At 39.7% G+C, this 17,266-nt stretch overlaps 1 long non-coding RNA gene across 2 annotated transcripts; it reads left to right on the forward strand.

The window, feature by feature from the left end:
* The first annotated feature begins 1,281 nt into the window (after positions 1–1,281).
* LOC134209666 (uncharacterized) lies at positions 1,282–17,266 on the forward strand. 2 transcript variants are annotated; one of them, XR_009978770.1, is made up of 9 exons: positions 1,282–1,514; positions 1,932–2,310; positions 2,545–3,244; positions 4,280–4,583; positions 4,709–4,907; positions 13,715–14,213; positions 14,435–14,664; positions 14,813–15,915; positions 15,981–17,266. It is a non-coding gene; the product is annotated as an uncharacterized LOC134209666 (long non-coding RNA). The 2 variants fall into 2 exon arrangements; XR_009978769.1 differs by having other exon boundaries at positions 1,932–2,306.

The following is a 17,266-nucleotide window of genomic DNA, read 5'->3' on the forward strand; positions in this document are numbered from 1 at the left end:
ATTGAAGGATGACAGAGAAACCATCGAAGTAGTTAAGAAATCCGTTGATTCAATTGACTAGCACTAGCACATTTCTGGTTCATCAAACCAAAGGAAGTCGGTAAATTGATTCGAAATTTAAAATCAAAAAGCCCCTAGGCATGACCTGATTGAAAACTGTTTATTAAATCAGCTCCCAAAGTAAGGCATAATTTTTCTTGCCAAAATCTTTTCTGCCTGCCTCAAACTATCAAACTTTTCATGCAGTTGGAAATATACGTTAGTGGTCGTAATACCGATAGGGAACAAGGATGCGACGAGGCCGGAGAACTATAGACCAGTCTGCTCCCAACGGTCTGCAAAATTTTTAAGCGCATCATACTGGATCGCATAGAACGTCACCTAGAAACAACATATCATACCCCATGAACAGTTTGGCTTTCGTAAAGGTCTTTCTACCAGTCATCAGATCGTCCGATTGGTCAAGGAGGTAAGGCGAAATTTCGAGCTAGGAAATTCCTCAGGGTTAGTGCTTCTCGATGTCGAAAAAGCATATGACTCAGTTTGGCATGATGCAGTTCTCCACAAAATGGTGCAAGGAAACTTTCCTAGTTACATAGTGAAAGTTATTCGGGACTTTCTTGAAAATCGTACATTTCAAGTTATGGTGGATGGTTGTACGTCTGATCGTATGCCAGTCCCTTTCGGAGTTCCTCAGGGTTCCGTACTGAGCCCAACCCTGTACAACATTTTTTCCGCCGATCTCACCAAAATAGATGGAGTCCACTACTATTCCTTCGCGGACGATACCGGATTCCTCACTTCACATCGCAATGCTGAAGTTGTCGTAAGAAAACTCCAACAAGCCCAAGAAAGTATCGAACAGTACCACAGAAGATGGAAAGTGAAAGTGAACCCACGAAAATCCCAGGCTATCTTCTTCACCCGCAGAAGAAGTCCAAGAAACATGCCTCAAACTCAAGTGAAATGTTGTCAGCAAGATATACCATGGTCGCCTAATGTAGAATACCTCGGTGTAACACTAGACAAGAAGCTAAATTTTGGCAATCACGTTTCAACCATTGACGAATACATAGACCGAAATGTCCGGTACAAAGCCATCAGAAAATCGGGCACCATGTCTTCTTCTTCATTTTAAAGAAAATACCCCTCGTGGGTGACGAATTACATTACATAAATATTTTACGAGCGCTGACTTACCCCTCTCGGCGTTTTGAGTGTTTTGACAGTTTGTCTGTTTGTTTTTCCTCACCTTGCGCCGTCGTTTCGGTTTTGCATCGTGCATAAATATTAATCCGTATCGAAAATAATGTTTCTTTGTGCAAAGTGAAGTGAATGAGAGCCGCTTCCATTAATAAAAACGGAAAGGATTTAGATTACCGGAACCTGGTTCGCCGTTCGCTCTTATCATCGTCATCGAAAAATGAAAAATGGGCAAAAAATGTGGTGCACGGCTGCGGAAGCCGAACCAGAGATACGGTTTCATTTTACGGATTTCCGAACGATCCTGACACGTAAGTACTCTGTGATTGAATATGTATCTGAGAGCACCTAATATTAAGCAAGCAGTAAGGAAATTTGAGTTCAACGTCATGGAAAGATACGACATTGTTGTTTCATAAGGGCGAAAGTCTCAAACGTAAACATTGACTTTTTCCGCTGATTCCATTTTTCTCGTTTAGTTTTTAGTAGTATAGTACAATAAATTATTATGTATTGTATATTGCATGAATTTTTTTTTTAAATTTTAATATTTTTTCTCTATGCAATTAATTTGCTACGCGTAACAAAATCTTAAAGGACCACCACCCCCTATAGGGGGTATACATTGTGCGTAACAAATCGTAACAAAAATTAAACAACCCCCCACCCCCTACTGTGTTACGTAATATTTGAACAGACCCTAATGTATCTATTTGTTATTGTTTTAGTCGAGCTCCCATATTTTGTATATTCGTACAGAGCTTACTGGCAAAAAATCCAGACTGCCCTGCGTTAAACCACGAAGACCCCGTTATTCGTATGAAAGCTACTCAATTGCTTTCTATGGTTCATAAAAATCTTTCATCCGACTTGTTGTACGAGACACAGACAACACATACTACTGCGACGACTGTGACCGGTTGTAATTCCAGCTATTCTGGAGGGTGTTGACACTTGCATCTATTAAACACTTCCCGCGTGGTTCGGCCGTCAAACTTTCCAGCTACCAGTTTTTGAACATTCCTTGTCCGAGCCAAGCGAAGGATGAACGTGCCAAATACAAAAAGTTTCTGGTGGCCAAGATGGATTCGTTACGATTGCTGGTAAGTATGTAGTGCACCCTTATAAGCCTCAAACGCAATGCCAGCGGAACGGTGAGGGAAACGGCAAATTTGCCAGAAAATATATGGGCTGACTGTTAAATCTTGCCGTTTCGGTCACCGTTCCGCTGCATTGCGTTTGACAGAGATACAGATACAGAGAAAAATATACATATCTACCTACTAGTGAGCGAATGATAATATGTTGATATACCTACTATAAAATGGTCCATATTTCCAGAAAAAAATATTGCGGAGCGTTTGACATACCGGATATGAAAAACACTTGGACGATATATGTAATACTTTGAAATTGGAGCTGATGCCAGGTGGTGGCAACAAGGAATATCTAATATTTGAACTGGCGCTGGAAACAACGACTCATCAAATTTACACAATTATCGACTGTAATGGGTAGCGTTGCGGACTAAAATGTTTGAAAACGGTATCAAAGATCCACTGGCCTGTGCGAGAGGACCGTACGAGTCAGCACATTTTGTGGCTAATAAGCTTCTGCCTATGACATTATCCCAATTAAAGGAGGACGCCATCACGGAACATCTCGTGCTAAACCGAACGTTGTTGGTTTGCATGGAGAAGGAACATGACATCTTGAAATAAATGGATCAGCAGCCGCTCGAAGTTGTGCAAAAGCAGTTTGTCCAAATTCCAATTTCATCTGGAAATGCTGACCACAATCCTAACTATTTAGGAAAACATCCTAGATTTGAAGTGTGGCCTGGAGCATTTATTGGAATCTACAGAAAACGACTTGATGATTCCCGGAAAAAGTCTGACTTTCTAGATGGAAGAGATGAAGCGGAATCCAGTCGAAGAAACGATCTAACAGGACGAGCATGTTCTCCCGAAACCGATGTTTTGCGATTTTTGGAGTGGGACGAAGAATATACCGTGGATTTTTCTGGTACCTGCAGCCAATGGTGAGTCTGATCAGATATGTTTTTATTTTTCACAGCGCGTACAAATAAAGCCAAGGGTCTTTCTAAAATTACGTAACGCACCCACCCCTTGTAACACTTTTTGAATGGTGGGTTTATTATTTTTTGTATGGATCGTAACGCTCGGCTTGACCCTCTCCCTCCCCCTTCAGTGTTACGTAATTTGTAAAAGGCCTTCAACAGGAATTCCCGACAGATTGCATTTTGAAATCGGCCTTCTAAAATGGCGATTCAACCATTTTGTTAAATTTTCATTTATTGTATTAAACGGAAGAGAGAACCGTTGAGTTTTAATAACATATTTGATATCGCTAACATTGCATAACATTTTAGATGCGCGGCTACAAAGCAAGACTATGCTGATGGTGACTGGGTTCGATTCCCGCTGTCGGTCTAAACGATATTTTGTATGGAAATTGTCTCGACTTCCCAGGGCATAAAAGTATCATCGTGTTAGCCTCATGGTGAAATGGTGACTTGGCTTAGAAACCTCACAGTCAATATGGAAGTGCTTGATGAACACTAACCTGCTAGGCGGCAATGTCCCATAGTGGGGGATGTAATGCCAATGCAGAAGAAAATGTACATATACTATATATAATAGCCTTGTACTATATAATAGCCCTGTTCGTCTGTCCGGTGACTAGCCAGCCAACCAGACGCAGCAATTCTTTTTTATTTACTATCAGATACAGAAAACAAGACCAGTGACAACCTTAGACAACCAGACACAGCATTTGATGAACAAAATCACAGAAAACAGACGTTAAAAATTTTGTTTTTTTTTTAATGCAGGAATTAATAACCCGTTTATTATGAAAAAAAAAGCACTTGCCACGGGCGCTACTGCGTCCATAAATAAACTAGTTGCATATAAAGCTTCTGTTTGGAATGGGATTAATGTAGGGAAATATCTGTAGCTTTGTGTAGTTGTGCTTTTCTTTTTTGGTTTTTGAAATAATATATCATGATGTCAGATGTGACCACCGTTTATTGATTTGTATTTACCTATTCTAGCCTGCAAAACGTGATTGAAGAAACAAGGACAATTACCACGACTAGTGACCGGAATCGAACTGGAATCCTTTTCCGATTATATGAGTACATGGACACTTGGTTGGCCACATCACCGATGCAGCTATGCCTGGCTTTATAACCGTCGGTCTTGAGCGATGTTTCTCCAGTTTTCCCGAATGTTTAGGTCCCCAGGTCCGATTCCACCGCAAACAGCCAGCGTGTTAGTGGCCTTCCATGAATGCACCACCAGCGATTCTCGACGTATCGACATATAATATTCTACGTATGCAGTCACAAACAGCAGGTAAGAAATACTTGAACTTGGGATTTCGAATGGAGTCCTTTTTGGGATTCCAAAGGAATCCTTTATCTGAATGAAATCCTTTTGAGATTCCGAATGGTGATGTTTCTACTTTTCAATTTCATCAGATTCCCGGGTCTTCAATTCTAGTCTAGTGGATCGATTGAGATTCCTATAGACTTGATCCTAGGTAGCGATATTCCGGCGGCGACGCATGCTACTAAAGAACTGGAAGACCACAATCTGATTGCTATCTTGGAAGGTGATGATGCAAACATTACGGAACAGCGACCGAAATTTAAGTTAAAGTCGGTGGGTGCGACGAAGGTATGTATGCTGGAGGGCAACTGTTGGAGGGAATTTATATGTCTATCGTAGATGAACAAGATGTCGAGTCGGAAAAGAAGGAACGGGAACGACAGATTGTTATGAGACAAATGGCCAATCTTCCGGTTTGCCAAGAGGTCGCAAACCAGTTAGGCCTGCTAATAACTGGATTCCAAATGGAATTCTATTAGGATTCCAAATGAACCAGTCTTTTGATTTCCGAATGAAATCCGTCTAAGATTAGGATTGAAATCATCTTGAGATACCGAATGGAATCTTTATGAGATTCCGTATGGAATCTTTATGAGATTCCGTATGGAATCTTTTTGGGATTTCAAAATGAATCCTTTATCTGAATGGAATCCTTTTAAATTCCAAATGGAATTCTTTTAATTAATTAATTTTGGGAGTCCGAATGGAATTCTTTTGAGATTCCAAACGAAATCTTTTTGAAATTTCGAATGGATTCTTTCTGAGATTGCGAATGGAATCCTTTTGGGATTTCGAATGGAGTATTTTTGGTATACCGATTGGAATCATATTGAGACTCCGCATGCTATCGTTTTGAGATTTAAAGTAGAATCCTTTTGTTTGATATTCCTAGTAGAATCCTGTTGGGATTCCGAATGGAATTGTTTTTAATGTTCTGAATGAACTCCTTTATAGGTCCGAAAGAAATGCATTCGAGATTTTGAAAAGAATCCTTCTGATATTCCTAATGAAATCATTTTGTAATTCTAAATGGAATCGTTTTGGGATTCCGAATGTAATCCTTTTGAGATTCAGAATGGAATCCTTTTGTTGTCCGACAGGAATCCTTTCGAGATTTTGAACAGAATCGTTTTGAAGTTGCAAATTATTTTGAGTTCCAAATTCTTGAGCTCAAAAAAAAAATTTAGATTCCGAATGGAATCCTTCTGAGATTTTGAATGAAATCCTTTTGTGTAGAATCTTTTTGATATTTCTGGTAGAATCATGTTTGGATTCCGAATGCAATCATTTTCTTGAGATTCAGAATGGAATCCATTTGAGGTCCGAAAGGAATCCATTCGAGATTTTGAATAGAATCCTTTCAATATTCCGAATGGAATCATTTTGAATTTTTTTTTGGGATTTGAAATGGAATTCTTTTGAGGTTCCGAATGGATTTCTTGTGAGGTTCGATAGAAATCCTTTTAGATTCCGAATGAAATCCTTCTAAGGTTTGGATTGAAATCATCTTGAGATACCGAATATATATATACCTAATAATAATAATATAATATACCTACGAATATACCTAATGAAATCATTTTGTAATTCTAAATGGAATCCTCTTGGGATTTCGAATGGAGTCCTTTTTGGGATTCCAAAGGAATACTTTATCTGAATGAAATCCTTTTGAGATTCCGAATGGATATTTTCTGAGATTTCGAACGGAATCCTTTTGAAATTCTAAATGGAATTCTTTTGGGAGTCCGAATGGAATTCTCTTGAGACTTCGAAAGAAAAATTCTTTTAAAATCCGCATGAAATCCTTTTAGATTCCAAACGAAATCCATCTGAGATTTCGAATGGAATCTCTCTGCAATTTCGAATGGAATCCTTTTAGGATTTCGAATGAAGTCCTTGGGAGTCCTAATGGAATCTATTTGGGATTTCGAATGAAATTCTTTTTAGTATTCTGAATAAACTCTTTTTGGGATTCCGAATGCAATTCTTTTAAGATTCAGGTTTTGAGGTCCAAAAGAAAATTAATTCGAGATTTTGAATATAATTCTTTTGATATTCCGAATGAAATCTTTTTGAAATTCTCTTTTTGAATCTTTTTGGGATTCCGATTGGAATTATTTTTGTTCTAAATGAACTCCTTTTGGATACCAAAAGCAATCCTTTTGAGATTTAGAATGGAATCCTTTTGAGTCAATAATCCCGCTTCCACAGGCTGCCGATAACAATCGATCGCCAGGAAAGGGTTGCGTGCTTAGCTGTTATTGAAAAAGCTGCAAGTATCCGTTTTTTAACTAATTTTATCTGCTAATTATCTAATACATGCATTTATCTCTTAGACTAGGTGTTCCGTGTTTTCTTAACACTATCATCCTTATTTGCTATGTTACGCTTTTAGTTATTATTAATACATTTCAATAGACCTTTCCCGTCCGACCAAACACCTATGTTTTCTATTTTTCCCTAAAACGTCCTTGAGTTTAGATAACATTGCGCATAAAATAAGCTTGTTATATGAAACGGATGTTTTCTTACAAATTTTTCAAAAAATTAACATCGTCTGTTTTATGAGGTGAATATTCCTGCCAGACGATGGTGATCCTATGAGATTTAGTATATTTGGCAACACTCAATAGTGGTGAGAACATCGTAAAAATACTTTTTCTGGCAACTCTGTGCCATGTTTATTTATGATTGAAATGTCAAATGTCATCGACAAGCATACCCAGGCCGGCAGCTGTTTACCTCGGTCTCGGACCTCCAGAGATGTGTACGGTTTGCCGGAACCAAGAAAGCTGAAGCTGCAACAGGAGGAGAATTTCAAGGACGTGATGAAAACTTGTAGGTGTTCCGAAGGCGCTACTGCTACAAAGCATTATGTGGAAGGCGTATTACAGTAGTTCCTGGAAAGCCGGATTGTTATCGGATTGGACATTGCTTTTGGAAAATATACGCATTAAGAATGGCCACCGCCGTCGGTCCGGTACCATAGCGGGAGCTGGAAGGTCGATAATCGGCGAAGAGTGCTTCATCTATGCTATCGTGGGCAGTATTGATTGGGGTTCAGTTTGTGCTGCTCCCTGCTGTAGGTAAATTTTGCTCCATTTGATCGGTTGGATTGCGGGCTCATTCCAATTGGTGGTTTCTTCATTGACTTAGATGTGGCTTTTGCCGTTAATCAGTGCAGTCATTGAGCACAGCATATGCTTGACTAAAACATACTTGACCGGAACCCAGTACAATCCATCGCGGCTCCAGCAAATTTACAGATCGATTATCACACAATCCGTCATGTTGGTGGTCAATTGCGTGGTTGGTTTCTTAACGGCTTGGTACTATACACGTATACTACATCTTCATTTGCTTCAACTTGCGCTATAATTTTACCTACATGTTGCATGACACTCGCTGAAGAATTTTCATTGGGAGCCCTCTTCAGTTCTGATGGACATTCGATTGATTCTGTACTGCTTGATTCTGCCATCGCTAATTCTCTCCAATATAAACCTAATGCAAGTATGTACTGTTCCACATTATCCTTACGGAATATCGCTAATTCCCCATTGAATAACCCACAATGCTCAATGACTACCAAATAATACTGGTAGAAGCTCTGTCATGTTAAAAAAAGAATCCCAGTCATTCAGCAACTGGCGGATTTATTTACAATCGCTGATCGCCGGGCTCGCCTCTGTCCGTCTCGGGGGGTTAGCCCTAAAATTGGCGACTCGTTTTCGGCGAATACATCCGGCTAATCAAATACACCACCAAGTTGCAAAATTTATCAAAGGTGCCATGCTCAAAACTGTGCCGAACATCGTCAAACTGCATCCCAAACTGCTTCAATATCGATCGTTACATGAATGCCATTCGTGAATCCTTCCGGAATATTCCAGGAGAAAAAGGAGATGGGACAAAATAAAAGTGTCTTACCGCACAGCCCCTATCAAGGAATCATATTATCAATAAATACTTCAACCATTCAATCATCTAACCACTCTATCACTCAAATAATCCATCATTCACTTCTATAATTCCATAGTCACAAAATCAATGAACTCCTAAACTGCCTTCATACATATTTGTCCCATGTTTGCTGGCATTCCTATGTACATGGGACAACTATGCGTATACCGGCAGTAAATCATTTATCAGTTTCATAATCATTACATAACACAATCACTCAATGATTTTTTCAATCCTTAATTTGCTCAACTTCTTAATCGATGAATCAAACACTCAATCAATCAAACAAGTAATCTGTTATTATCTCAACTGCCGTAATCTGGAAAAGTGACGTAACAGCCATTTTATAACATGCATGTTTTCCATTTTTCTGTTAAAGGGCTCGATGAGTAGTGGCATGGAAAATGGCGTATACGTCACTTTTTCAGATTACGGCAGTCAATTACTCTGTTACTTAATAACTCTGTATCCCAATTTATTACACAAATATAAAATCAAAATCAGATGGAAATATAGGAAAAAAATCAAATATGAACTCAAATACCTAATCAGTCAATCATATAGCCATTTAATAAATCACGTGATCGCGTAATCACTCAATAATTTAATCACCGAATCACGAATTTACGCAATTTCCGAAACATCTTTTTCTTCATCGTATGGCGATTCAAAACAAGTCCCATCGGAATATCAACCTCACTTGGAATTAGACAACTGCGGCAAATTCTCATTGTCGCCAGCTGTTGATTCCCTATTACTGTTACAATGAAAAGTCAAGGAAGTCTTAATAGACTGTCATCAATCCTGGGCTTTCCATTATATACAGTACAATAAACCAAACATATTCACATCCGAGTTGTCGGTAGCGAAACCGAAAATAGAACTTTCTACCAGGTACAAGCTAAGCCACGAAAATGCCGACCTGCTGTTTATAAAGATAAACCTTCACATGTGAAGGTTTTGTACTAATTGAGCTGTGTCTAAAAACTTAATTCAAAAAGCCGTTGTCAATGAGGCCCATTTGCAGCATAGGAGATATTAGCATCAAAAGGATTCAGGAAAAAGTAGTAAAGATCAGGACCTAATGGATCACGAGAATTCACCTGAGGTATTATTAATAAAGCAGAAACAGGTCGTTTGTTGGACATTCCTTGTTCAGCGTTCAGTTATTTTTTTCCTTACCTTGGAATGCTTTCAGAGTTGCTCTGGTAGTGCAACAGCAGTGCATGGGTTTATTGGAGTTCGGAATGCACATTTACTTCGAACAAATTCGCATACGGTGAAATGTGGTCTAGAAAAGTAAACTAATGGTGCCATTATCGCCCCCGACCAACAGCATCCGGTTAAGTGGAAGACCATGCCGGAACCGAACCCCGTCGAAATACGTCCCGCATAAATCATTTCAACGTTGGTGGCTCATGCTATTATGATCCAGCCGATAATCATGAGAATTTCCATAGAGTTTTCTTGTTGTCTATTACGTAGCCACAGAGAAGGCACCTGAAAGGTATTCCGATCGTTGATAGAGATGCGACCAACGATGCTTGGCTTTCGTCCACTAGGATCAGCGTGCAGTTGCCAGGCGGGTGCTAAGCTGTCAAATATTTGTTGCCTCCAATCGAGCGAATGCCGACGGCACTAACACTACGCCGTAGTCTATGAAAAATAAACACTGCAGTGAGTGAGAATGTTCTGAAACGCACAAAGTTTGGATAATGCAAGAAAAAACTGTTCCTGCTCACAACAGAGTTTCTTCTACCAACATAATTATTTATCTGCATATTTCGCGTAAGGAATAAAGTGAAAACACTACATTTTTACGGATTTGGTGTATTTTTGTTCGATGCAATCTTTATTTTAATATGTGCTTTCGACACCACTCTCTCTTGTAAAAACGGTAAACAATACAATTTTTTACAAATACCATCACAATTTATGATAGTATATGAGCATTTTGACATTGGAGTATAAATTTATGCGCCAAATAAGAGGGTACTGTCATACTTGCCAAACTCCATATGAAAAAAATCCGTTGTCCCCCCTCTGGCAGTTGCGGAATAACAACGGCCGAAACCGAAGATCAAACCTGTGGTGAAGGTTCCAATGTTGATAACGAAGGCGGTGAACTGATATTTGCACCCACTTCTTGGTTTAGGTGGTCAGATATGGAATAAAACAAAAACAGTGGAAATATTTCCGATTTGTCACAAACGGTGCTTGAATGTATTAAAATGTATCAGTTTGGGGAACTATCTACGGCTTCTAGGAACTACACACCCTTCTCTAGCGCATGTCGAAACTTTCTGAGAAGTTGCACCACGCAGATTGGCGAAAACTACGGCCGGCCACTGTCATCCTCTGTCGCCCGTTCGACGCCGCCCGCATTATGCTGCTGATCATGAAGTTAATTGCAATCGATTGTCCCGGCAGGGCATAGACGACTATCCCTGGGCTTCAACGTCTGGAGACTGGTTATTACCGTACCTACCGGTGCAATATTAACACGCCATTCGTTGCAATTGCAGAAGGTACGGGCATCAATCATGCGGCTGCAGCTGTTGGAAATTCCGGACAATACCAGGCAGCCGGGTGACGGGAATGTCTTCACCATATAAACGGGAGTATACTGACCGATTTGGGCACCTACGAACGGATCCCAAAGGTGAAACAGAAATTTTTTTTGCATAAGTTAGTATGCACACAGGATTTTGTTTTTACACAATTTACATTTTTCCACTTCTGCGTCTAAAATGTTCACCGTATATTAATTATCACCTGCTTTTTCTATGATTGACTTAGCAGCTTCGTGCAAAGATTTTGGTTGCAAATTAGAATCACACAATCAAAAATTTGACGTAGAAAATCGTGTAAAACAGAATTCTGTGTACTCTTATTAACAGCTTTTCAAAAACACTCACCTCATCGATTCCATGAAGGCCAAAAAATGCACGGATTTGCGGTGATCGGTGTTGATAACCGTAGGCTTTGCCAAAAATGAGGAAGAAACGTTGCAACAAAGATGTGTTCCCTTGTCATTTCTTGACCAATTCGTATTGAGATCACGGAGAGTATCGACGAGGTTCCGTGCTGAGACCGATCGAGCGAGGACCCCACTTGGCACAGCAAATTTGGTTGACTTCAGCAGAAGAATGACACTGAACGGAGAGGGAAGTTGGTTCCGTTGGATCATCGTAGCTGCAGGGAGCTAATTAAACCTTCTTCTGGAATTTGGGTGGTTTTCTTGCGACAAAGTGCGAATAGTTCACTGGGTTCACTGGCATGCGACTAGATAACGCCGATAAATAACTAATATAAAGATGCAAACTTCTTGCAATATTTTTTCCGTAAAAAGCGGTTGTTTTTGTTTTTACTGACAAAATGGACAAAAGCAAAACCAGAGCAAAACAAAAACAAATTTAAATTCACCACTCAAAATGACAGGATGGAAAAGGGTAGACTTGGGCTCAACGGGTTTTGTGGAGAAAAAAATTAAAGAGGAAACAGGGGTGAAAAAACCCAAAAAAAGTTTTTGATTGTTTTTCAATAGTTCCAGGCCTACAAAAATACTGGTTTCTTGGGAAAAGTGTCTCAGAAAAATAAAATGAACTATTTGAGCAAATAATATTTTTTCACGGGAAAGGTCTATTGTCTCTAGCAGTTAGGATATTTTCTCTGGTTGAATTAAACCATGTAGGAATTACAATGTTTTCTACCTAAACTAAACTTAACCTAATTTATACTAAGGGTAGAAGGAGCTAATCATTGCTATAGAAGATTGCAACGATTTTTGTCTAAAACTCGAAATTATTTTGTTGGACATTTGTTGCAATGTCTCAATATTAGAAATTCTATGAAGTTCATTGGTACTATACCACGGAGGCAACTTCAGAATCATTTTCAAAATTTTATTTTGAATCCTCTGAAGTGCCTTCTTTCTGGTATTGCAGCAACTATTCCATATTGGCACAGCATACAACATGGCTGGTTTAAAAATTTGTTTGTAAATCAAAAGTTTGTTCTTAAGACAAAGTTTTGATTTTCTGTTTATAAGTGTCTGACACTTAATATATTTGTTACATTTGGCTTGGAGGCCTTCAATGTGATTTTTAAAAGTTAATTTTGATCTAGCAGAAGTCCTAAATATTTAGCTTCGCTAGACCAATTACAGTCGGGATTCGCTGGTTGGGATCTTAATACTTGGGTCACTTTTTAGTTGGGCCTCCGCTAAAAAAACAACTGAACGTCAAAATTCAATGTAAACACGGAAAACGGGATTGGGCGTCACTGGACATCATTTGTGATGTTCAAGTCGAAATACACGTTTTCAAATGGTTGTCAGTAGACCCAACTAAATTAACAGAACTCGTTAGTTGAGTTGAGGTTGTGACCCAACCAGCGAATCACGACTGTAATTGGAACCCCATTCATAGTGACAATATGTCTGCTAGAAGGTTTCAAACAAGAAGCTCTCGGCTTATGTGGGAAAATTATAAGCTGAGGAAATATCCAAACTTTTTTGCAATCTACTACAAATGACACGAAGGCTTCGCCCTTTGGCTGAGAGACCAGTGTCATCTGCAAACAAAGATTTTTGACACCCTGGTGGTAAATCAGGTAAGTCAGAAGTAGAAATGTTATACAATATGGGCCCCAGTATGCTGCCTTGGGAAACACCAGCTCTAACAGGTAATCTATCAGATTTAGAATTCTGATAGTTTACCTGCAGTGAGCGATCTGATAAATAATTTTGGATCAGTTTAATAATGTACAGAGGAAAATTAAAATTCATCAATTTAACAATCAAACCTTCATGCCAAACACTGTCAAATGCTTTCTCTATGTCAAGAAGAGCAACTCCAGTCGAATATCCTTCAGATTTGTTGAGCCGAATTAAGTTCGTAACTCTTAATAACTGATGAGTGGTTGAATGCCCATGGCGGAAACCAAATTGCTCATCAGCAAAAATAGAATTGTCATTAATATGAACCATCATTCTATTTAAAATAATCTTTTCAAACAGTTTGCTTATTGAAGAAAGCAAACTGATTGGGCGATAACTAGAAGCCACCGCTGGATTTTTGTCCGGCTTCAAAATTGGAACAACTTTCGAACCTTTCACCTTTTTTTTCCAGCCATTGCCATTCATGAAATCCAATAAGAAGAACCGCAAAAAGAATAAGCATATTAAGAAGAAAAAGAAGATATCTTCCTCATCATCCGCGGATTCGTCATCATCGGACAACAACGAGGAGGAAGAGGAGTGGGTCGAAAAGTCGGGTAGCAAAGCGGAAACCAGAGCCGGAACTTCTATGGGTAGTGGTGGCGCGGACGAGGAACTGGGTGATGGCGTCGTGGGACCGATCAAAACCAGCCGTAATCTAAGCCAGAAGGACTTTGGTCGGGCACTGCTGCCTGGTGAGGGTGCCGCGATGGCCGCCTATGTGACCGAGGACAAGCGAATTCAGCGGGTGGTGAAATCGGGCTTACATCGGACGAGATTGAGGGTGAGGGTGCCGCGATGGCCACCTATGTGACCGAGGACAAGCGAATTCCGCGGCGTGGTGAAATCGGGCTTACATCGGACGAGATTGTCAACTTTGAGGACTTTGGATACGTGATGAGCGGTAGCAGGTAAGTTTTATCACTTTTTTCAATCATTCTGTCGTTTTACTAATTTTCGTATATGTAGTTTCATTAATGCGCTACTTTCCATTAAGCTTTTCGTTCTTTTTTAGTTTTATTATTTTTTGTTCTTCTATTCTCGCTTCGACTAACTTTTACTTTTGCCATGATTTTCTTCTGATGAACAATTTAAAAGATAATGAATAACATAATTTTTCTTTTTTTTTCAGACATCGTCGTATGGAGGCGGTCCATATTCGTAAGGAAAATCAAATCTATTCTGCGGACGAAAAACGAGCGCTGGTCATGTTCAGCAAGGAAGAACGTCAGAAGCGCGAAAACAAGATCCTGTCACAGTTCAAGGAGATGATCAGCGCTAAACTAGCCAATGACAAGCGTTGAGTAGTTTAGCGTTAACAGGCGTTAACTAGTATCAACTTAACTGCACGCGTGCTCTCAGGTTCGTCACCATACTTATTTTCTGCCACATCGCCATTCAGATGCCCTTCGTAGTGCTGCCGCCACCTTTGGGTTATCTTTTATATTACTGTTTTTAAATAATATGGACCTATGGACAATTAAAAATATAATAGGTACTTCCATTTCAGAGCCTTCGGATGAGACAACGTATCATGAAGCAAATAAAAGCGTATCGACTACTGCGATTGGTACTAGTATTTTATCCTAATGATAAAATATGGAAAAACAACAACACAACTCCAATCTGCAAAATCGAATTGCAAAATTTTCAGATCAAACTGATTTCGAAGATGCAATTCCGGTCATTGTAGTTGAGTCACAAAACTTTACCCCAGTTGACGCCACACCTTCGTTAGAGAGCATCCAATCGAGAGTAATCGACGCATCTACCGTCATGGATACTGCGGATGACAATTTACTGCCAAACTCGGACCCGATGTTCGCACTCCTGTTCACCAAGTGAAAAGCGTGACTAGCGTGATTCAAGAATTGCATGAAACTGACCGAGAACTTGCCGAGAACCAAATTGCTCGAGTCCAAAACAAAGTGAGAATGTTGGACATTTTGATGAAGTAGCTTGTACTGAGAAAACTACCGAGTTGAGCACGCAGCAATCAGATGAGTTGGAGTGGAATTAGGAAATTGTGAAAGCACCGAAATAAACCTACGGTCGTTCTAGACAGAAACAGTTTTAATCGATCCACCGGACAAGCTTAAGGTAGTTGACTCCTATGGCTGGCGCTGGGTACATGTAGAAGAGTCCGATGACAACGACGTCAATTTACATCAAAATCTGTGGGATGGTTGCGATCCTTTCCGATTACAATTCACGTCAGGTGATTTCAACAACTCTACTGAAAATTTTGCGATTGAATCAAGAAAGCAATAGGTTATCGTAATAGATGATGATGAAGTAGTAATCAAAATGGAGCCCGAAGAAATTGTGGAATCTCATCAGGAAACTCAGGACGACGAGGCATTGCAAATACAGAAAAAAATCGAAACAGGAAGTGAAATTCTTCGAATATCTGAAGATTATAAAGTTCTGAACCCTCAAGATGCCAATCAACCGGTTGTTGAATCTGAATCAGAATACCACCTGCAACATCTGCCTCGGTGTCATAACAAAAAACTATGTTAAACACTTGACAAAATCAAGACGTTCGCATTAAAAAGAAAATCTGAAGCAATCCAATCGAAGGCCAAAGAACAGGCACCCAAATCAAAAAAGGTAATCGTTAATTAGATAATTTTTTTTTGTTCTCGAAAATAACTTTATTTCTTTTCTACTTTAAGCGCATTCTAAAACACATCGCATTGAAATGGTCAACTAGCCCATCTGTCGGAAAACCGGAAAGACCGCCTCGTGAAAGCACGGTAGTTAATCCACGTCAACGGCACGCCGTTCAAACGCAAGCTCTCTCGTTGTTGGATGCTCTTTTTAGGCAACCCAAACTGCCACTGTTGCAACGCACGTCTTCTACAAAAAGAAAAGAAAAGACGAAGAAAAATTTGCATGAGTTGTGGGCTTTGCTGAATTTTCTGTTGCCGGATATTTTCAACATCGGAAATGATTTTGAATCCTGGTTCGACGCTAATGAATGCATCAAAATGATTGAACGTTTCCATGTGGTATTGAAGCCTTTCTTGCTCCTGAAATCGGAAGTATAGAAGAGGGTGCTGCCAAAAAGGAGGTCAAAACGTACGAAAATCAAGTTATTAATCAAGTGGTTAAATTGGTTATTCAACAAAGGCGTTTTGTGGACAACAAAATCATGTTGAACATCATTCGATTCAGCATCAATCGCGTTTTCGACCATATGTTGCAGAAAGGTGAAAAGCAAACCGCAGAGCAAGCTGCCAAGCAGGTCGAATCTACGAACCCAAAGTATCGATCAATTGTTCACGACTTCAAGGTCCCCAAGAATCCGGACCTGGGCATGGAAGCAAGCAAGGTCAAATAGAAGGAACAGCGTAATATCCACAAAGCGGACCCGCTCAGAGATTAGGAGCTTCTCGGGAAAGAATCGCTGCTGACGCAAGGCTTCACCTACTGGAACAAACAAGACTTCAGTCAGTTCAAATATTGTCGGCGTAGCACCAAGTTAGAATTCGGAAGTCGGGACTTCCGAACCGAACTTTCTTCCGAAGTTTTATTTGTCAAACTAATTGATGCGTTGTTTAGCGCATCTTTAGGCGAATTCAGCGCACTACTTCCGAAGTTGGGAAAGTTGCCTGTATCTGGAGAAAAATCCAACTTCGGTATAAAAAGCGGTATAAATTTATTCCGGATACACAATATCAAACCAACGATTCGGTCGGAATGGCATTGAAAACATTGCCATGGAGGTGGAGGGCAAACACCGAAAAAGGTTATTGAGTACAGTGCGGGCTTCTGTGAACGTTGCCACGAAATGCAGGACATTGAGCGGCTGATGATCAGATCGAACGGAGCGAGGCGATGATTCAACACCGGGCTTGGAAATGCGGAGTGACGGTAAGCTAGCAATTGTTTTATGTGTGTATAATTATTTGTAATATGTTTACAAAAATAGTATTCGTGAATAAAAATATTAAATAAA

This window comes from Armigeres subalbatus, chromosome 2 (assembly GCF_024139115.2).
Source record: "Armigeres subalbatus isolate Guangzhou_Male chromosome 2, GZ_Asu_2, whole genome shotgun sequence".
In the NCBI taxonomy this organism is placed as follows: Eukaryota; Metazoa; Arthropoda; class Insecta; order Diptera; family Culicidae; genus Armigeres; species Armigeres subalbatus.